Below are 22,993 nucleotides of genomic sequence, written 5' to 3' on the forward strand. Positions count from 1 at the left end.
CCCTCCTTTCCCCCGCCCCTTACCTTACATATCTGTTTCTTATGGCCTTTCTCCTCCCCTCCTCTATTCAAGCTTGGCTTCTCCTTTTCTGCATAAATGGCCTATTTCACACCTCTTTTAAACCAGTCCTTCTCCCTGTCTAGGATGCGTACGTCATTGTGAATTGAGAAAGCTGGTCGGATGTCCAGTGAAATGTCTTCAAGAAAAATACAGCAAGTCCAGTTGCCTTGACTTATTTTTTACAGATATGCTTGGAATATTTCTATCTTATCGTTTTGTAAATAATGTTTCCTGAACTGGACACAGCAGTCTAAATACAAATATACAAAGTGGAATATTTTTTTAAAATTTTTATCAGAATGGTTTCTGTTGGTGACTTTTGTATACATTTGCATTGCCTCTGCCATATTGTATGCCTATGAAGCTGGTCAGTAGTATGATGTAACTGCTATAAAGACCACTATAAAAGTATCAATGTTACCTTCATTTATTACTGCAAACTTTTTCAGAAAGAGGAGAAAATAACAAAATACAAAATGTACAAAATGACTTACCAGAGTCAAGGTTGATTCTTAAATGAATATATTACATTTACTTTACTCTTGCATGTAGAACTAGGGGCCCATTTACATCATCGGGGTGTGTTAACGTGTGTTATGTTATTCAAAATAAATGGTCTTCTTGATGCAACGCGTGCAAAATGCTTGGCAATGCACCGGTGTGAACCGGCCATTAAACTTTCTCTATGGAGGAGTGAATGGATTCAAGCAGATTCGTGGTGGGTTGGACCAATTCTGTGGAGTCTTTCAAATGCTGCAGCTATTTTTCTCACTTCACCAAACTGGAAATGGAATCATTGGAACACCTCACCAATTAAATGAAAATCCAGATGGCAACAATAGCATTTTGGGAACCTGGACTACCCACTCAATAACCTTTTACCAAGTGAGCTAACCTTTAGGCACCCTTTTATTTAAGATGGTGTAGAACTGTATTAGTGCACTGCATAATCATAAAGGCATGGCTCCTTTTGAACCTAAACCAAACACAGGCAAATGGGCAGCACAGTAGAGTGGTGGTTAGCATTTCTGTGTTGCAGCACTGGGGATTCCTGGTTCGGGTCCCGGCCAGGTCACTATCTGCAAAGAGTTTGCAAGCCCTGTGTTTGCGTGGGTTTTCTCCAGTTTCCTCCAAAGATATGCTGGAAGGTTAATTGGCTCTGGTCTAAATTGGCCTGCATGTGTGATAGGGACTTTAGATTGAAAGCTCCTTGAGGGCAATGCCTGATGTGTACAATTGTCAGTGCTATATAAATACCAATAATAAATATAATTGTTTCGCTGGTGCACCTATAAGGGCATGTGCTATACCATCGTAACAAACACTGGATGGCTATTATCATCTGTTGCCCACTGAGATATAGAATGTCCATTCTCTCAGATTAATTTCTTGGTCCTTTGGTTCCGAGGTGAACAAGGAAGAAGTCTAATGGACCACACACGAGTTCACATTATGCAACCTGGTAGACTGAGGACATCTAGTGGTGGCATGGGATTACTGCAGGAGACAGTGGGTATTGCAGGTAGTACTACTTATTCATTCAAAACACTGGCTGGGGCTTGCTTTATAAAGCAAATATCCAGAGCTGGCCGTTAAATATTTGTATAGGGAAAATATAATACACCTCCAAGAGATTGTCCAGTATAATATGGTCACAGGTCTGAGTTTCAAGTCTTTATGTCTCTAAGCTGTGCACTTGGCTTTCCAATTTAGGGCTATGTATTTGCGATATGCAATGATATATATTTTATCATTATAGCAATATATCAATATTAGTATAAATATAAGTATATTTACCCTCATGAGGTACAGCTGATATATTACATTTGAATATGTTTTATTTTCTAGTTGTGTCCAGTAGACACAACTAGAAAAGGAAATAGTCCACCCAGCCTACGTAATCTTATCTCCCCTGCTCTTTAACTAGCACAGCCCGTGATCACATCTGGAATATCTAATGTCAATCTTTGGAATCATGTGTGTTTTCACAGACCGGAATCTTGTGTGTTTTCACAGACCGGAATCATGTGCGTTTTCATTGGTCTAAATGCATTTATCTCATCCAAACACAGAACACGAGTTTTAGCTACTAGTTACACCTCAACTCAAAATAGTTAAAGTTCATTAAAATTAAGGGCCTCTCACCTTGCGACTTGCTACAAAGACGCAATGTACGGTCTGATCACTGGGCAGAGGAGACTGAGGAAAATCTTCCTCCTGCCAACAGCAAACTGATGAGGTCATCTCAGCCTAGGGAAAGTCACTGATTGGAGCTCAATGATGGCTCTTTAATGATAAAATGTGGTCCTTTGGTGCATAATGATACTATTGCTCCATATTGTGACACGCAGGAATTTATTCATGAGAGGTCCTCTTTAACATTTTGTAGCAATGCTCACCATTTAGCAGAACAAAGCTTATTGCTTCTCAAGCTAAATATAAAAATCCTTTTAATCATATGTAAATTTAGACCGGTAACCATTCAGCAGATCCTCTTGGTCCCCATGTGGGTTGTGGGCACACTTCCTTCCCTCACAAGTGCACTAATTTGAGACCTCAAACAACCACATGCAAAACTTAGAAGTAGTGACTCCTTCTCATTTTCTCCATGGTATAAACCAAACCAATTATTGCATTTAAGGAGATGCTGTCCCCTTGCTCATGCAGAGCAGAGTAAGAGTGTCTCTGCAAATGGTCTCCCCCAATCCTGTTATACTCACCTTGTCTGCACTTTCTCTTTGCTCCTTCCTCCATCACAGCCAGAGATATAGTCAACGGTATCAGTGACCTGGGAGGGCAGTGACATCACTCTCTTGATCATGCAACAGTGCTCAGACCTAGTGATTGGCTGCTATGCCCAATCACCATCACAAGGGAGAAAGTCATCACTAAGCAGTGGAATGAGCTGGCACGCTGGGGGCAGAAAGATGACCACACTGTATTGCCTAACAGCACTAGAAAAAAGTGAGGTCGCCAACCTTGCTCTGCTCTCTGGCTGTTTATTAGCTGGTTACAATGGCACCTGGTAGTGGGGGAGATATATGAAGCACCAAAGTGTGTTGTCTAGACCCTTGGTTCTCAACTGGTGGGTCATGACCCAAAAGTGGGTCGCGACCCTGTGTTCAGTGGATCGCCGCGTAGCTTCCACTTTTATAGGTGGTTTCTCAGTCTCCCCCTACCTCAGCACTGTCAGTTCTCCTGCCAAGCAGCCATTTATATGCAGCTCGGCGCCGAGTGTCAGCTTGAGGTGGGGTGGGCTGGAGCTATGGCCGCGAGGGAGCTCTATCCATACATGCATTGCTTACAGCTTCCACGCATGTTCTATAGAGGTGACTAGACAGGAGCGATGTCACGTTCTGTCTCCCGGTATCTCTACGGGGCACGCAAGGGAGTTGTACAATACACATATTGATAGAGCTCCATCACAGCACAGTAGCCCCCATTGGGCCCCAGGATGAGCATCCACTTCAGTTCTTGTAAGGTAGGAAGACTGGGGGGATCTTAAAAAAATAAATAAATTACATTCTTTTTTTTGGGAGTGTGTATGTGAGATTGTGTCTGTGGTTGTGTGTGTCTGTCAGTGTTTTGAGGGCCCATTCACACTAGTACAGTGCATTAATTGAACAGTGCTGTGCTATGTACCATGCAATCGCACCTACTATGCGTTCTGGTGTGGGAGGTGCGTTCCGTTGCCAGTCATTTGAATGACACCCCAAACACACCTCCCACCCACAGTTCAATCGCCCTCAACGGTACGCTCAGTGCCGCAATGCCGTGCGTTCCATTGCAGTGTGACTTGGGTCGCAACTTAATGATCAAGGACAAATGTGGGTCCTGAGGTTACACAGGATGAGAACCACTGGTCTAGACGAGTGGGTCAGAGCAACTCCAAAACTGCAGCTCTTGTTGCATGTTCCCAGTCTGCAGTGGTCAGACCCTACCAAAAGTGGTCCAAGGAAGGAAAACCAATGAGCTGTTGAAAGGGTCATGGGCTGCCAAGGCTCATTGATGCATGTGGTGAGCGAAGGAGGCCCCACCTAGCAGCTTACAGGACTTGAACAATCTTCTACTGATAGCTTGGTGCCAGATACGACATTTCAGAGGTCTAGAGGAGTCCATGCCTCGATGGGTCAGGAAAAGGGGGACCTACTCAATATTAGGCGGATGGTCCTAACGTTATGGCTGATTATTGTATATATTTCATCTGTGTGTGGAGTTTTTTGCCCGGATGTTCTCTTTAAGCCTGCACTTTAATGCTCAATGTTTACCCTATACAGGGCCTCAAGTGATGCTTGAAAAGTTCACATCACATGGGAATATGAGGTCATATCTGGGGCTGGGCCGAGCAGCAGTTTATTTCTAACCTTCCCGACATTGGGTGTCAACCTGAGCTAGTGTGAAAAAAATAAAGTTCTAACACTCTACAATCTGCATTCTTCTCATGTGAAAAGGAAGTGAAATGTGTGAAAACAGTGATTGCGTAATGTTCTCCTGCACCCCGAGACACCACTGAAGCAAGTTGCTGGTCTGCTGGACTCATGCCACCAATCTCCCTTATCCTCATCTCCGGGATGTGCGCTCTGCTGGGTGACAACAGGAAATCAGAAAAAAGAAAAACCCTCTGCATTTTGTGGATGTTTAACCCTTTCATGGCCAGAGATCATTAACACCTAGATAGCCAAGTCAAACATAGCAACATTAACATGTGGAGGATAAAGTATATGTAAAACCTAACAGTGAACATTCCCTAATTTGCTTTCTTTAGGTCTGGCAAATATACCATTAAAAATGTTTTGTTATATCGGGTTGATACGTGCAACGAATACTCGTTGATCTTGCGAGGCATCAAGTGAGTTTCTGTGCACTCTGCCTTTGCTGATTTTCTATCAGTTACATTGTTCCCAGCTATCTTTGCAGACTACAACTCCCCCCCATGTTACGGCAATTAGGGAAGGTGTTTTGTGGTATTAACTCACTTCCTGTCCTCAAGTAACAACGCTGTTCCTCCATAGACAGAGTGCAGCAAGTGTTGTCACCCTAGAACCTTGACCTATGGATGTAAAGGTTTGTCAGTCACCATGGCACAAAAAAAAAATGAACACAGATATATATATCTATACTAATCAGGGCGGGATTTCCCACAAGGCCAGGGGCGGCAGGGAGCAGAGAGGCGGCAGGGGTGTGGAAGCTCCCGATGCCTGGGACATGCAGTTTACGTCCAGGATTCACAAGGACAGTCCGGGTTTTGAATTCTGTGTCCGAGTTTCATGGCAACTGAAACTCGAACACAAGATGTCAGGCAGTCAGGGGCACCCACGGGGCACTGGCATTCCTGGTTATAAACAGCCGTGAGCCATACACAGAACTGGTCTGCCGCTCAGGTGCAGACGGTCTCCTCATCTCTAAGCATGCCTGAGGATTGCACTCTGAGTCCCCCCCCCCCCCCTTTATTGTCCCTCAAACATGTTTTCATGGATGAAATTGTGATAGTTTATACTTTGGCCAATTTACCAAGTTCTATTTTGGCTCTCTTTCTTTTCTCTCTCTCATGGCTGTCTCTCCTCTCTCTCTCTCTCCTGGCTGTCTGTCCTAGCTATCATTCTGGACTGAAGCATTTCTTTCCATATGACTATGCATGGGATCTGTGCATTCCGGGCCCACTATAGCACAGCGTACTACACTGCATGCTAGGTGCATTTCCCTCCGGGTGGGCCTGCATTGCAGCACAAAGTGCAGTACAACATTTCCGTGCCTTGGGTTGCGGTGCATTACTTTTTTTAACACAACACATGGTATTGTGGTACTGCATGTTGCACGTGTTGTGTGATGTGTTGCCCATCATTTGAATGGCACAACAACCCACCACCGCACCTAGCCTGTGATGCAGTGCGACACGGTGCCACGGCTCAATCAAATCTAAAGACGCTCTAACAAAATACTAGAGTGTGTGACTTTTTTTTTTTGCAAGCCAGTGTATAGCAAATCAATTCCCAGACAATCCCCGTTTATGGAACTCTACAAACCTGTATTAAGTACAAATTCCGTATTCACTATTCAAACTTTCAATATGGTCACCACATGTGATCCGTACAAAAAATAATAAACATTTATTACAAAATAGACAAAAAAAAAGAAATAACAAAAACTCAAATATTCAACACTCTTTAAAATTCATGATAAAGCAAATAAAATCCCCATATACCATGTCCTCTGTTACACATCAACTTTAAATTCTAACATTATAAATCCTTAGTATGTTCTTTCTTCAGGAAATCCAACAACATTGATATCAAAAATCCTTGCACCGTCCCTGTCTGCATATGAACATAGCTGGAAGCCAATGAGCTGCCAGTTGTGGTCCTACACAATACAATTCATATCACTCTTTCACTTTCATAATTCAATTCTATCAAGCATTCCCAGACTGAAAATTAACGGTTGTGTGTGTGTATACTCATCATAGGTCCATAAGATGTCCATCATCCATCTCTATCTAGACAGAGGATTTCCTAGAAAGGGGTCCATGAGGATGGGGAATGGCCCAAAACTGACCGGATTTGCCAGTCACTGCCGGCTGCATCAGAGGTACGGCCTGATGCGCTCTTCAGTGCAGCGATCTGTAAGTTCCTGCACCACCTAGACAAGGAACTCACTAGAAGAGTTGGACCTCTAAGAATAAGAAGGTCACAAAACACTTAAAATGATCTACCATGATGACATTTGAAAGGATAGCATCCTCTTTGAACCTCCATCACCGGATCCATTCATCATCATTATTAATAAAAACATAAGAGGAACATTCTCATCACATAACTTTATTTTTTAAAGGTCATATTATAAAAGAATATAAAACACTCCCATGTGCACAGTGCGCTAAGCGCTACGTATAGCGCCAATTCAGTATGCCAATGGCTCACCATGCTTGAGGCAAACTCCCTTTCTGGCACAAATGACTGATATATGATGAAGTGTTCCTGTAGGTCCCACCCAAAGTGTTTCGCCAATGGACTTTATCCCTTCCCTGCACAAATGCCTGATGTGCAGGGCAGCCATCAGGGGGGTACGGCAGATACTCATGTAAGGGGCCCGGGCAGCCTGGGGGGCCCGCCCGGGTCCCTTACATGACTATCGGCCGACGGTGAAGGGCGAGGAGGCGGAGGACTGGTCCTAGCAGCGCAGGGCCCCCGCATTGCAGCTCCAGTGGCTTTGAGACAAGCTAGGGCCCCATCAGCGACGCTGCTCGTCTGATGTCGGACTGGCTGGAAGTGACGTCACTTCTGGCCGGTCCGGCGGCAGACGAGGCCATGTGTGCAGGTAGGAGGAGCTAGGAAGGAAGGACGGAAAGGAGGGAGGAGAGGGATGCAGCCCTGACCAGCCCACCTGAGACCCCTTCAGAGCCCACCATAGACATTCTCAGATGGGCTGTGCAGCATCTATGGTGGGCTCTGCAGGGTCACTCTCAGGTGGGTCCTGTGTCCAGCGCGTCACTAAGCCCTGCGTCCAGCGCGTCACTAAGCCCTGTGTCCAGCGGCGTGGGGGGGGGGCTCGGCATAAAGCCGTGTAAGGGTCCCTAAAATTTCTGATGGCTGCCCTGCTGATGTGCAATGATGTGTTCCTGTAGGTCCGGCCCAATGCATGTCATCAACTTTATCACGTGCGTCGAGAAGAAAATTTGCGTCTTGTGTGAGATACTAGATTGCCACTATACATAGTACCCACCACACTGTGCCCATGTGAGTGTTTTGTAATATTATTCTACAATACAACTTTTAATAAGCGGACCTACGCAATGAGTGGTTAGTGGCAGACGTATGCAACCTCTTGTGGTTTTAATAATTGAATATATTTGAATTGATCCAATTATGGAAGCTCAAAGAGGAGATCATTGAAAATTTCATCTTGGTAGATCATTTCAAGTGCTCTTTTGACCTTCTTATTCTAAGGGGGTCCAACTCTTCTAGCGAGCCACATGGAGTGTTGCACTAATGAAGAGTGGATTTCAGTCATGACAAAAGGGAGGGAAATCACCATAAAACTCCAACTCACAATAAATACATAAACTTTCCTTCAATTCTTTCTCCTTTTGGCATATACAGCCTTTGTACAGGGATTTGTATATATATATATATATATTGTGGCAGTGTAAGCCAATGCCACGGTGTAGGATGGCAACTTTGGCACCCAGGGCTCTCAGCCAGAGGGGCTGAGAGGGTCCAGAATGTAAGCATGTTATAAGGAAGAGCCTGGCTTTTCAGGTCCATCCAGGTTTTCCTGATTGTAGCTGGGATCAGGAGCTCTGGAGATTTCGTAGAGCTCTGGGTGGGATGAGATCTCCAGTCCTGGGGCCAGGTGTTACCAATGACCAGCCTGGGCTAATCAGGTGGCTGAGAGCAGCCTTATCAGGAAGCAAGCCCAGTGATCAGAGGAGTGTTGGAGTTGTGTGTGTGCAGGGAGCACACGAACACAGACAAACTCGGGTGCGTGCTGGACGCACACGGAACAGCCAGAGGTGGCTGGGAGAGGTCAGGAAGGTCGGTGACCCTAGGACCTGTGGTACAGACTGCTAAGAGAGCAGAGTGAGGGCTCACGAGGGGTGAGCAAGTCAGTCTTGAAGCTGTGGAAAGCTACCAAGCGAAGCTAAAAGACTGTCTTATGTTGCTGTTGCAAGCTATTTTGTGTTTGCCCTTTCAATAAACTGCGTTTTCCTTGACTTACCTGGACTACAGTGGAGTGTCCTTGTTACAATATATATACATCAGCGGTAGCCAACCTCTGCACTCTAGCTGTTTTTGAGCCCATAATGCATTGCAAGACTGACAGCCACAGACATGGCTCTCAGAGGCAGAGACATGTTGGAATTTGTAGTTTCACCATTGCTATCCCTTTAAAGCACTGTTGATATGACAAAACTCCAGTGAGCTCCTAACTTCTTGAGCAATCTTCTTCTGCTGTCCTGAAATCTCGAGCAGAGTTATCAGCCCTTCCCAGCTCTCCCCTGAAGGATGACAGAACGCCTTCCCATTTCCTCATCATAACACAGGGAGGGGGGTGTTCTATGGTCCAGCAGAAGAGAACTGGCTAGGGCTGACACTCTGCTGCACTGAAATTCTTGGAATTTCAGTGCAGCAGAGGCAGCGTTGTCAGCTTAAACAGTAATCGTATTTGCAGGAAAAAAAGATACAGAAAGCCTGGTGCCAGGATTTTCTAATAAAAAAATAAAACTGCCAAACTTATTCTCTCAGCAAACAATGACCTGCTGAGCAGGGGCGTAACTAGAAATCACAGGGCCCTATAGCAAAATGTTGTATGGGGCCCCGTGATTTCTAGTTATACCCCTTGCAGAGCACTGGAGATCCCACCTGAGAACCTAGACTCTCTATGGTGGGCTCTGCAGGGTCACCCTCAGGTGGGCTGGTCGCACTCCTTACCTCCTCCGTCGCCGGGCCCACCTCCTTCTTTATCACCGGGCCCCGCCTCCTCCCCTGCTGCCGAGCACGGGCCCCGCCTCCTCCTTCGCTGCGGGTGACGTCAGAGGTTCACGAGGTTGATGAGGTTGACAGAACACCGGGTCCAGCCTACTCCACCGCCGCTGCTGGCTCTCATTGACTCTGTGGAGACTAACGCTCTGCTGCACAGATGATCTGAACATTTTTTTGTGGAAAAAACTACGGCATCGGGAATTTGTTTTCAGCGTACTCCTCAGCAACGCTGTAACTGACCTAACTGAAGATAAGACTTTTGCATTGGGACTCTGCAACCCTAACACATCTAATATGAAGATGAGCCCTAAAACAGCTGACCTCCACTAAAAGGGGTCTAGTAAAATTGGACACATTGTTACAAAGTCACAAAATGTTCTCTCAATGTTCTTCCATACATAAGAATTATCTGTAGGTTATAAACGAGGTGAAAATATAAAAGGGAAATCAGTAAATAAAATACCATCACCATCTCTGGTCTTCTAATCACTTCCAGGTTTTCATAGTCTGAAAGATGAATACATAGTCAGTCTGGGATTTTAGAGGAAACCTGTTCCAGAGGCTGCCATTGCCGACCTTTCATTTTCCAAATACTAGTTGCCCGTCTGTCATGTCAACACCTTAAATCACTAGCCAGGGACAAGCATGCAGTTAAGGACTTCTGACTTGCCCCTGACTTCCTGACTTAGAGGGTATTGATGCCAGAGGATCGATGTGACAGACTGGGCGCTAGTATTTCAAAAGGAACTCAGCAATAGCAGCCCCCCATATTTCTCTCAGCAAACTTTACTTCAATCACTGCAAGAGACCATTTATAAATTCAGTGTTCGGAAAAGTAATAAGATCAGTCATTGAGGAACGCCATGGAGACAGCTGTATCAGGCAACAAGCTGAAGGGTCAACTACTTTTTTTTCCAATTGCATGCTAATTTTTTTGTTTAGATTAAACAGTAATTATTTTGGCTCTCCATTTCAATGTGCCTGGCTCCTAAAACAGATCATCATCATTTTTGTAGCTCTTCTAATTCAGCTACATGTGAAGCATTGCATATTACTATCTGCCAGATACCGCTTGTAGGCAGTGAGAGGTGCAGTTGAAACAATTGAGTTAGTGTTCCAACATCTTTGCTGAATCACTTTACTACTTTGCTTGGATTAGACTGAAATGGGATCAGCTGTCCAGAAGGAGGGGGGGGGGTGTCCACCTGGAGAGGATGGACACACTCCCTCCAATTTATATGGCCCAATAAGAAAGCTACAATCGGTTTAGGCAGGACTGTGATTACTGCTATGGTGCCTTATTGGGAAGTCCAATAGGATTTGCATACTTGGTATTATAGAAGAAGCTATTGTAAATTTGTATTTCAACATAATCATTTAACACAAAGATTGTATACTAGTAAAGAGAAAGATATATATATATATATTTGTTCATCCAGAAAAATCTAGTTTGCTAATGCCATTAGAGACTTGACAAATGTTGTTTGATATGTAATTTGATTTTAATTTTCAGTTTTGGAATGAATGGAGTTCTCTGAATGAAAACCACACTCACTGTCAGAATTTCATTAGTTCGAAAATTATTTTCCATCCCGCTGCTTCAAATTACTTGTCATTGTGAAAGAAAACAATTGTCAACTTGATCCAATTAACTAGAAAATTGACCAAACGTTCCAAAAATGATTTTTTTTAAACTAATTTCTACTGGCGCACAGCCGGCTAACCTGGGAGGTATAGACATTCTTATTGTCAGAGAAGAGGGACAGAGACATGTCAGCACTCTGCAGTATGGGGGATGTGTGTGTGAGGGCTTCTTGAGGATCTAAATGATGAAAAAATTACCTTCTTGTTGGTCATCTGACACTTCCGTGGCCTCAACAATAGTCTCTCTGGTGAATAAATGTCAATAGAGATAATGAGATGGATAGACAGATGATAGATAGACAGACAGACAGACAGACAGACAGACAGATAGATAGACAGACAGACAGACAGACAGACAGACAGACAGACAGACAGATAGATAGATAGATAGATAGATAGATAGATAGATAGATAGATAGACATACCCCAAATTGCTCGGTTTAATGCCTATGTAACGGAAAAAAAATAATGAAATTATTGTCATGAATTATGGCTTCTTATCACCTTACTCTCCTTCATAATTTCCAAATCTGTGAACTAGGGAGGCACCAATATCGTTTTTTTGGTATCAAGCACAAGTACCGATATTTTTTTGGGGATACTCGCCGATACCGAATACTGACACAAAAGTGCCATTAAGGAAGCCGGGTGGCATATAATGACTCGCCGTCCAGCTTCCTGATAACCCAGGAGACCAGACGGCATGTATTTACTCATCGCCCGGCTTCCGTATTAGCTGGGAAGCCGGCTCCATGTTCCCTCGTCACCAGGGAGCATAGAGCTGGCTTCCTGGCCAATCAGGATGCCGTGGGGGGGGGGGGGGGAGTCATTCCCCGGCCACAGGCTTCCTGAGTGGCCGGGAAGCCAGCTCTGTGCTCCCTGGTGAATATAGAGCATGGATCCAGCTTCCTGATACCGGAAGTTCCGGTATCAGGAAGCCCCAAATACTCAGTATCGGCACCGATACTAGTATCGGTATCGGTGCATCCCTACTATGAACCTTTATCTGTTTGGAAATTGTCCACAATAACAGACAATAATCCAACACTGTTATCCGCCATCCTGCAGTAAGCTATAGCCACATTTTGCCATGGCATGCTGATACCCCCCAGAGGGTCTTCTTCTGGTGGGCCTCAGGTATCCCATTATGGGCTCCAAGAGGGGCGCAAAATAAGCACCCACCTCTTCTATAAAGTGATAAAATACTTTCAGATATAAACCCTTTATTGTTGTAGCGATATCGCTCATATTTCCGCACTATATCGCTCTATGTAGCTTCACCAATACATTTCAATGTAGCTGTTCACATCTCGTCGCTCAATGTCGCTGAATATCGCTCAATATCGCTTGTAGCTCGTCGCTGGTAGCTTGTCGCTTCTACATGACCCTTTTTTAGATCGATTTTGAGCGATATTGCTCCTGATTGCATACAGCCCAATAGGAAGATGTCGCGCGACACGTCGCTCAATGTCGCTCGTCGCTCAATGTCGCTCAAAGTCACGCGATTTGCATGTCGCTCAGTGTGAATGGGGTCTAAGGTAAGAAAACTAGATAGCTCTTGGGTTCTATCATTTAAAATGTTTTTCTGGGTTTACGAGCAAACTTACCTCTTTTTATCAAGAAGTAGCATACCAAGCTAATGAAGACAACCAGGAAAGCAGCCACCGCGCAGAGCACAATTGTTAATGTTGGTGATGATTCTTTATTATCTGGAATTTTAAAAGTTGAGGAAATCAACAGAGGTACCAGGGGCCAAAATGAAGTGATTTTGTTGGTGATTTTGATGTAGGTATTTCGAATGAATTTTCCTCCTCTCCTTGAGATAAGTCCACTAATGACCCTGAGCCCTATCCTTCTACAAACATGTCCTCAACCGGGACATGATCTTAGTCTGTGGAGGTTGTACTATGTGCCCGGAGGTGTTCTTATTCCATTATAAAATACAAGAATACAGAGCAAAAAAAAAGTGAAGAGAGTTTAACTTAAATATTAATTATTTCTACAGGACCCACACACAGGGCCGGATTTACTCTCTCTGCTGCTCCAAGGCCAGGTTCCTCAATGCTCCCCCCTACCTGCTTCCCCGCTGTACATGTAACTCTGCTTGCCCAAAGCAGGGCTAAATGTAGAAAACAACTACCCGCTCGGTGCCCAGAACTGCATGGCCCGGGCATGGGGAGATAGGAATGCCACACCCCTGCTGCCCCTCTACTCCCTGCTGCCCCAAGGCCGGGCCTTGGTTGGCCTTGTGGGAAGTCTGGCCCTGCCACACACCATGACTAGCGGACATTTCTAGCTTCCGGTACACTATTCGGTACCACCCAGCCCCATTCTCTGAAGATAGATCTTTAAAGGACTGCTGTTTTTTCTTTAGATCTGCCTGAACTACAGATTCAAAAAGACTCTGTCACTTTAACCTGAATGGGCAAAGAGTCTTTACAGCCCATCCTCCAACTTATGTACCTTTCTTGGTTTGGTCCACTGCTCCATTGCTCTGGGAGTCAAACCTGTAAGCTCTGTGATGGATGGTGTTGGATTTACATAGGATAGATGACATTGTCCTCCTGATATGACAGTGGAGTGGCAATTGGCTGCTAGGCTTGATCAATGCATCATGGGAGGGGGTCACCTGCTCCCACACTAACGGAGCAACAGAGCATCAAGAGATTCCTGGGAGAGTGAGCATATGTGGGTCCTGATTTCCCAAATCATGGTAAGAGCAGAATCTCTTTAAAGTGGACCTTTACCCATATCTTTAAAATAAAAACAAATAGACCATATTTAGTAATAACAATCTATACACGCACACATACTTCTAGATAATTGCCGGCTTTGTATTCTTTGCATCCCTTATTTCTATTTTCTTTCCCAGTCTCCTGACAGTGGCCATGTTTACTAAGGGTAGATTACTACCTCTCCTTTTACTTCCTGGATTTCCGGCACATGTGACTAGGACATGTGACCATGCACCTCATCTCAAGGAAGGAAAATGCCTTTCCCTGGGATCTCCTGAGATTACGGATGAGATTTCCCAGCAATGCTCTGCTGATGACAAGGCAATCCCAGTGTGCATTGCTGTGCCAAACTGAAGTCATGTTGCCCTTTCATAGCAGAAGTGAATGTTCTGCAAGTGTAAGTATTTCATAATGACAACATTGTGCACCTGAGATGTCCGTTAATTTTAATCATCATACATAGAGGGATGCATTAGTAAAATTTGATTTTTGAGTGTAAAGATCCGCTTTAAAGTGACATTAAACCCTCAGATTTTTTAACATAAAACAATACTGTAATGTGCGCCTTACTGTAATCCATGGTTGTTTCCCTTCTCTTTGCTGCTCTTCCTTTTAAATCCGAATCTCTTCTCATGCTGTGGGAGAACTTCTGTTTTGCAGCAGACTGCCTTGTCTCTGGAATGGATACATGGTGTCTGTGTGTAGGTTTGCAACCTGAGCCAGCACTACAGGAAGAGGCACTCAGCTGCAAAGGGAAGTTCTCCCCCATCATGAGAAGACATGAGGATTTAAAAGGAAGAGCAGCAAAGAGAAGGGAAACTACCATGGATTACAGTAAGGCACACATTACAGTATTGGTTTATGTTAAAAAATCTGAGGGTTTAATGTCACTTTAAGCTGGACAGCATAATCACAAAATTCCTAGGTGAGAAATGGTGGAGAAAACAGTTAAAGAGATGTCAAAAAGCACGACCGGCAACAGAAAAGGCTTTTGCTAGGGTGTTCCTCTATTCTCTGCTATCTAGCAGAGTAACAGCCTTTTTACATCCGACACTTCTGGGTGTTTTGGATGCATCCACTTTGTGGTTCCTCCTGCTGGCATTGCATCAGTACAATACACAGCAGTGGCATAGGTGGTCAGCAGATGGAACACACAATGCCTGGGGTGCCTCAAGTATCAAACACTATCAAAAGTGTCAAATGTGAAGATTCCTCAGACAGCCATAGCTGTTGAAGAGACACAAGATTGGGGAAACGGGCGACAGGTAAGTATAAATCCCACTTTCCATTAAGAGATATAATACCTCTAATGAGCCTATGGAAGAGTGAGCTCTAAATACAGTTTGTCTGAATACCTTGTTTTGTAAGATACCTTTTGACATTTATAACAGTCAGTACGTACCTTTCACTACTAAACGTGTTCCAGGACCTTCTTCTACGATTGTTTCTATGCGGTTAGGATTATATTTATTAAGTGGCGCCAAGCATCGTCTTATTATCACTCGGCAGTAGATGGTGGTGTTATAGGGCCCATGGAAGTCTTTTATATGAAGATTAGAGCCGTCCACCAGTCTGGTCTTTCTCTTGTAATCGGGGTGTATGACATACATAGAGGGATGCATTAGTAAAATTTGATTTTCGAGTGTAAAGATCCGCTTTAAAGTGACATTAAACCCTCAGATTTTTTAACATAAAACAATACTGTAATGTGCGCCTTACTGTAATCCATGGTTGTTTCCCTTCTCTTTGCTGCTCTTCCTTTTAAATCCGAATCTCTTCTCATGCTGTGGGAGAACTTCTGTTTTGCAGCAGACTGCCTTGTCTCTGGAATGGATACATGGTGTCTGTGTGTAGGTTTGCAACCTGAGCCAGCACTACAGGAAGAGGCACTCAGCTGCAAAGGGAAGTTCTCCCCCATCATGAGAAGACATGAGGATTTAAAAGGAAGAGCAGCAAAGAGAAGGGAAACTACCATGGATTACAGTAAGGCACACATTACAGTATTGGTTTATGTTAAAAAATCTGAGGGTTTAATGTCACTTTAAGCTGGACAGCATAATCACAAAATTCCTAGGTGAGAAATGGTGGAGAAAACAGTTAAAGAGATGTCAAAAAGCACGACCGGCAACAGAAAAGGCTTTTGCTAGGGTGTTCCTCTATTCTCTGCTATCTAGCAGAGTAACAGCCTTTTTACATCCGACACTTCTGGGTGTTTTGGATGCATCCACTTTGTGGTTCCTCCTGCTGGCATTGCATCAGTACAATACACAGCAGTGGCATAGGTGGTCAGCAGATGGAACACACAATGCCTGGGGTGCCTCAAGTATCAAACACTATCAAAAGTGTCAAATGTGAAGATTCCTCAGACAGCCATAGCTGTTGAAGAGACACAAGATTGGGGAAACGGGCGACAGGTAAGTATAAATCCCACTTTCCATTAAGAGATATAATACCTCTAATGAGCCTATGGAAGAGTGAGCTCTAAATACAGTTTGTCTGAATACCTTGTTTTGTAAGATACCTTTTGACATTTATAACAGTCAGTACGTACCTTTCACTACTAAACGTGTTCCAGGACCTTCTTCTACGATTGTTTCTATGCGGTTAGGATTATATTTATTAAGTGGCGCCAAGCATCGTCTTATTATCACTCGGCAGTAGATGATGGTGTTATTGGGCCCATGGAAGTCTTCTATATGAAGATTAGAGCCGTCCACCAGTCTGGTCTTTCTCTTGTAATCGGGGTGTATGTAGTCCATGTTTGGATGGTAGATGTAGCTCTCTCTAGAATCCCCGGTCATCCAGTAGACTTCCATCCGTAGAATATCATTGCTATGTTGTACAGTAAAGCAGCAACTGATTGTGGCGGATTGATAGATTTCCACTTCCTCCGGCTGAGTGACATTTAGGTTGTTTGTTTTATCTTAAAGTAAAACACAGAAACTATTAAAACTAGGCTTTTTCTACATTATGTGCTACCCCCTAAAAAGGGTTAACTGCTCATTTTGTCTAGAGGGCTCAAATATAGAGATATACTTACCTGACCCTCTGGGCTGCTAGACCGGTCCCTACCTTCTCCCCTGGGCTCCGCCAGTTTAAGCACCATTGACATCATCACATCTTATGCAGGTCTATTGACCTGCATTAGATGTGAGGACGTCAAAAAACATTCCATAGCCGGATTAGATGCCATAAATATAATACTTTTTGAGAGGTTTTTGTTCTGCAACTGCTATTTGTTGGAGAGAATGAAAAGAACCCACCTGTAATAAGAAGCTGCGGTCCAAGATAGGTGTACGTGGCTTTCTCGTCATCACTTGTAGAAATGTCCACGCTCCAGCAATAAAAGTCTTGGTCTGATTTGGTGACTCGATTTATTTGGAAGGATAAACTATTATTGTGATGAGTGCAGATGCCAATATTCCTGCTGTGGTCACATCCAGTATTAGCTCTGGTGGCCCGTCCTCCACGGCAGGTAATGTTACCGGCCGATGTTACAATGTTACTTGTGAAGTGACCGAGAATTGTCACATTGTCTCCAGGAGCAGCAAAGATAACAGACGTTGTCTCCAGACTCGGCTCATTCCCATCTGACAAAGAAAGAAAACATTATTAGGGTTATAGGGAGGATTAGTGTTAGGGTTACAGGGAGGGTTAGTATTAGGATTACAGGGAGGGGTAGTATTAGGGTTACAGGGAGGGGTAGTGTTAGGGTTACAGGTAGGGTTAGTATTAGGATTACAGGAAGGGTAAGTATTACAGAGAGGATTAGTGTTAGGGTTATAGGGAGGGTTAGTTTTGGGGTTAAAGGGAGGGTTAGTGTTGGGGTTACAGGAAGGGTTCGTTTTGGGGTTACAGGGAGGATTAGTGATGGGGTTACAGGGAGAGTCAGTGTTAGGGTTACAGGGAGGGTTAGTATTAGGATTACAGGGATGTTGTTGCTGTTAAAGTGATTACAAGCATGATCGAAACTTGATGAGGAGACAGTATCTTCTCATAGTGCTTAAGAATTTTGTTAAGGATATGTAGGAGGGAGGGTCGGATATCTGGGGGGCCTCTTTACTTCAAAGTGGGCGTTTAGATTCTGATTCTGATCCACTGTGCATGGTATGTGGGACAGAGGCCCTTGTTCCCTTTAACATGGGGAGAAGGTGCCTTGCCAGCCCCCCTTCCCTGTCTGTGACATTTACAGAAGTACATTGTACAGATTTGCCACTTCACACAAAGCTTTAATGCATTCTCCCCAAGCATAGTAGTTAAAGGAATTGTATACTTTTAATATTGCCCTCTTAATGCCTTATTAAAATACCAGATCCCCACTGAATGGTAATTAAAAAAAATTTTTTTTATGCATTGGTATATTTCCCTCATGGCAATGCCCTCCTACGTCAAATAACCATTATTGTTAAATGGTACGGTGATGAAATGTGACTGGTAAGTATACATCCAAGGGTAAGTGGGGGGGAAGGCGCTGAACCAGAAACTTTAAAATAGGACATTTGGGCCTAATGACTCAGTTCCAGCAGCTCTTCATAAAACAAGGAACCCTTCAAAGGCAGGGGACACCCAGAATGAGAAATCTACATGAATGAAGACTAAAAAGGAGCATCAGGTAATCTTCCCAAGAGTCCATTGGCTTGGGGACAAAAAGATATGCAGAGCCAAAGTGTTTCAGGAGTCAGGAATCTCTCTTCATCAGATTCAGGACTTAAATAATGGACAGCAATGAACCCTAAATCCACAACCCCTGCACACAATCCTATTTCTCAGGCAGGAGTGGAAATCCTTGGTGTGAAAAGATCTTTGCCAGCAGTTCAACTTTTTATAAGTGGTAAGTATGCATGTCTGAGGTGGGTTGGGCTGCGTTTCACTTTGTCATGAATGGCCAACATGAGAGTTATCTCTTTAAGGGAATAGGGTCTGAAATGGTATAGCTAAGAATATTCCATTGTCAATGACTAAAAACATGGCGGACAACAAAATCTGAACTTTTCTCATTTGATGACCTCATGAACATTTTATTGGCCTGTACCACTATAGTTATAGAAAAAGATTCAAGTATCATTTATACGTGTTGAGAAAGTTGAACTTTGAAGTCTAGCCCTGACTTACCTTTCACTAAAAGCTGTGTGCCACCTGAGCTTTGCCATTGCACATCACCTTTATTGCTAAAACTCAGCACTATGAGGCAGCAATACTTTGCATCGTCCTCCTTTGTTATATCGATGATGGTTATTGACGCATTTCTGTGGCTTAGATCGAATCTCACATTCAGCCTTCCCCGATACTTGGAGGAGATCTCTTTTCTATCTGAGTCATAAATTATTTCTTTATCGCTTCCACAGTGGTTTCGATCAGCTGAGGCTTTCACAATAAATTTCGAGGACTTGATGCTCTTCTCCAGTTTTGGAAATGCAAATTGGCACGGGATGGTGACAGACTTTCCTTTGAACGATTCAGTTCTTGAAGGTTGATCAACACAGTACTGTCCAGAGGTTTCATAAAGCCTGCCTGAGAACAAAACATATGGAAGTTACTCAAAGCTGAACCACAGGCAAGCAACTAAATACAGAGATGAAATACATATGAGGGAGCCCCTTTACCTGCTGAAATATTTAAATGTATCTCCCTTCAGTCCTGAGATTTACACAGCTCTGCCCCACAGTGCATTCAGGGGGATCACATTACAGTTTTGTTCTAGTTAAAGAATACAGTGGTGTCCTCACTCCACCCAATAGCCTGTGACTGGGCAGTGAAGGAACAGCAAACCTCAATGTTGGATGGTGTTGGAGTTGCATGGGACTGATGACATTGTCCTCCTCACATGACAGTGAAATGGCAATTGGCTACTTGACCTGAGCACTCCATCGTTGGAGGAAGTCACCTGTTCTACACATACCTGAAGCCCTAACGGAGCAAATGAATGTCAAGGGAGTGCTGGGAAAGGTTTGTATATGTGGGTCAGGTTGGTCATTACCAAATAAGGGTAAGATCAGATTCTCTTTAAGCCGGACACCATAATCACAAATTACCTAGTGGAGAAATGGAGGAGAAAACCAGAAAGTCAAAAAGCATGACTACAGAAGAAAATACTTTTGCCAAGGGGTTCCTCTTTTCTATGCTTTCTTGCAGAGTCACAACCTCTTCACATCCTCAACACTTCTGAGTGTTTTGGTTGCCTCCACCAAAACACAGCAGTGGTATAGGGGTCATTAGATGAAATATAGCATGCCTGCGGGGCTCAGGTAGCCAACACTCCCAAAAGTGTCAAACGTGTAGATTCTTCAGGCAGCCATAGCTGGTGAAGAGACCCAAGACTGGATAAACCGGTGATAGGTATAGATGCTGGTTTTAATGAAGAGATATCATACCTCTCATGTTCCCATGGAAGAATGAACTCTTCTGTACCAAAAGTACAGTTTGGTCTTGTTTTGTAAGATACCTTTCGACATTTACAACAGTCAGTACATACCTCCAACTACTAAACGTGTTCCAGGTCCTTCTTCTAAGATTGTTTCTATGCGGTTAGGATTATTTTTATCAAGTGGCGCCAAGCATCGTCTTATTATCACTCGGCAGTAGATGATGGTGTTATTGGGCCCATGGAAGTCTTCTATATGAAGATTAGAGCCGTCCACCAGTCTGGTCTTTCTCTTGTAATCGGGGTGTATGTAGTCCGTGTTTGGATGGTAGACGTAGCTCTCTCTAGAGTCCCCGGTCATCCAGTAGACTTCCATACGTAGAATATCGTTGTGCTGTTGTACAGTAAAGCTGCAACTGATTGTAGCGAATTGATGGATTTCCACTTCCTCCGGCTGGGTGATTTTTAGGTTGTTTGTTTTATCTAAAAGTAAAACATGGAAACTATTAAAAAAAAGTATTTTAGTACATTATGTGCTACCCCTACACTGCAAGGGTTAAGTGCTTGTTTTGTCTAGGGGGCTCAAATATAGCACATATACTCACTTGTTCCTTGGTCCCACAGGGCTGCTAGACTGGTCCCTTCATCCTATCCTGCCCTGGGCTTTGGCATTCTAAGGACCGCTGATATCATCACTTCCTATGTAGGTTTGTTGGCTTGCATTAGACATGAGGATCATTCCATAGCTGGAGTGGAGGGCAGGGGAGAGGGGGGAACTGAATGCTGTGGGACCGTGGATCTAGTGAGCATAGTTTCTTTATTTTAGCCCCCTAGGCAAAATGAGCACTTAAACTTTGCAGTACAGGGGTAACCCCACCACAAGGTTAAGTAAGAGTTCTTCTTTAATGCAGAACTAAAGCCTACTGTATAACAGTCTAAAGCAGTCCCAAATCCAGTTACTATGTGATGCACAAGCCTCATACAGGGAACAAAAAAAATCCTTTACCTTCCCTGACTAAGCCAAATGCTCAACCAGACACTGCAGCTCACAGTTAGCTGAGTTCAGCAATAGGCCCAGTGCTGTCAATCCAGAAAGCAGTGGGTGGGGCTCGCTGTATCAATGTGCTGAATGACAAATTACAGACTTGTGAATCAGTAGTGACAATACTGATAGTCCCAGCTCCTGCAACATCTTCTCTTCCCACTATAGTTCAAGCAGGCACAGCCTATAGGAGAGTGACAATGCTGCTCTGAATTCCGGAGCAGTGCAGCATTGTTGCTGCCTCATCACGGAAATCGGAATTAGGTGGACTTTGCTGGGTTTCATTGGACTTTGCAGGGGGACTAAGAGAGAACTGTACCTGCTTTTCAATCAAAATGGATGGCAGCCTTGCAGAGATTACATATATGATATAGTTTGCACACATTCTGTGTATTATAAATGGTTGTTGTTTTTTTTTTTTTTTATTCTGTCATTTTAATTTTTTTCCATCCTTTGTGCCATCTCAGTGCCATCATTATAATGAACCGGCTTCCTGATAGTGACACCACTGGACCATGGCGGTGACCATGACCATGTGTGTCGGTAAGGCCACTATGGACATCGGGGCTTTCACTTTCGGGTGAACACTGCTATTTCATCCCAAAAGAGGACGTCACCCTAGCATGGCGTCGTGCACATCCCCCCCATATCATTAAAGCTCATTATTTGCATACACTGTTCTACTTACTGCACCAAAAATGTAAAGGATAACTGAACCCAAGGACACAAAATGTAATATATTTCAGCTTTCCAGTCCTTAGATGTGGTGTCTGCACTAATTTCATGTTTAAGCTTTATTTCTGCCTGGTGATCCTTCCAATAACACACTTCCTGTCCTAGTGTGACAACGCTCACTACTGGTGACCAAGCTCGCTACTGCATTCTTGACCACAAACACCTTCCCCTCCTCTCAACTAATAGGGGGACAGTGTTTTGTAGTTTGAGTTTGGTTAACCATAAATATTGTTTAGAGATTTTTGCTCTGAAATTGTTATTTATTGGAGAAAAGAAAATAACTAGGGATGCACCGATACCAATACTAGTATCGGTATTGGTGCCGATACCAAGTATTTGGGTGAATACTCGTACTCGCCAAAATGCTCCGATACCTAGCACGAGTACTTCCTGTTAGACTTGTGCGCCGTCAAAAAATTCGTTCTGTTTCGTTTCGGAATATCCGTTATTTCATATTTCGTAATTCGTAACTGAACTCAATTCGGATTCGGATTCGTACGAAATACGAATTTTCGTTAGTGGCGGTTATATTTTCGTAACTTTACGAACATTCGTTATGATGAAGTTAAAAAGCAAAATACCTTTGTTAATATTGGAGTGGTAGTTGTTTTTTTTATCCGAAATACGAATTCCGTTAACGGATTCCGTATTCCGAATTCCGTATTTCGGACTTTAAAAAAAACTACCATCAACTCCAATATAAATGTACTTTGCTTTTTACCTTCAATATAACGAATGTTCGTAACGGAACGAAAATACGTCAACGGAATTTCGTATTTACTGCCTGTAGGCCAGGAAACGGCTCCATGCTCTCTCGTCACTTGTGATGAGAGAGCATGGAGCCGACTTCCCGGCCAATCAGGAAGCCGGGTAGCGTGCAATGACGCAGCGCCCGGCATTCTGATTGGCCGGGAAGCCGTCGTCATGCTCCCTCGCA

This window comes from Nanorana parkeri, unplaced genomic scaffold (assembly GCF_000935625.1).
Source record: "Nanorana parkeri isolate BGI_ZX_2015 unplaced genomic scaffold, ASM93562v1 scaffold491, whole genome shotgun sequence".
Taxonomy (NCBI): Eukaryota; Metazoa; Chordata; class Amphibia; order Anura; family Dicroglossidae; genus Nanorana; species Nanorana parkeri.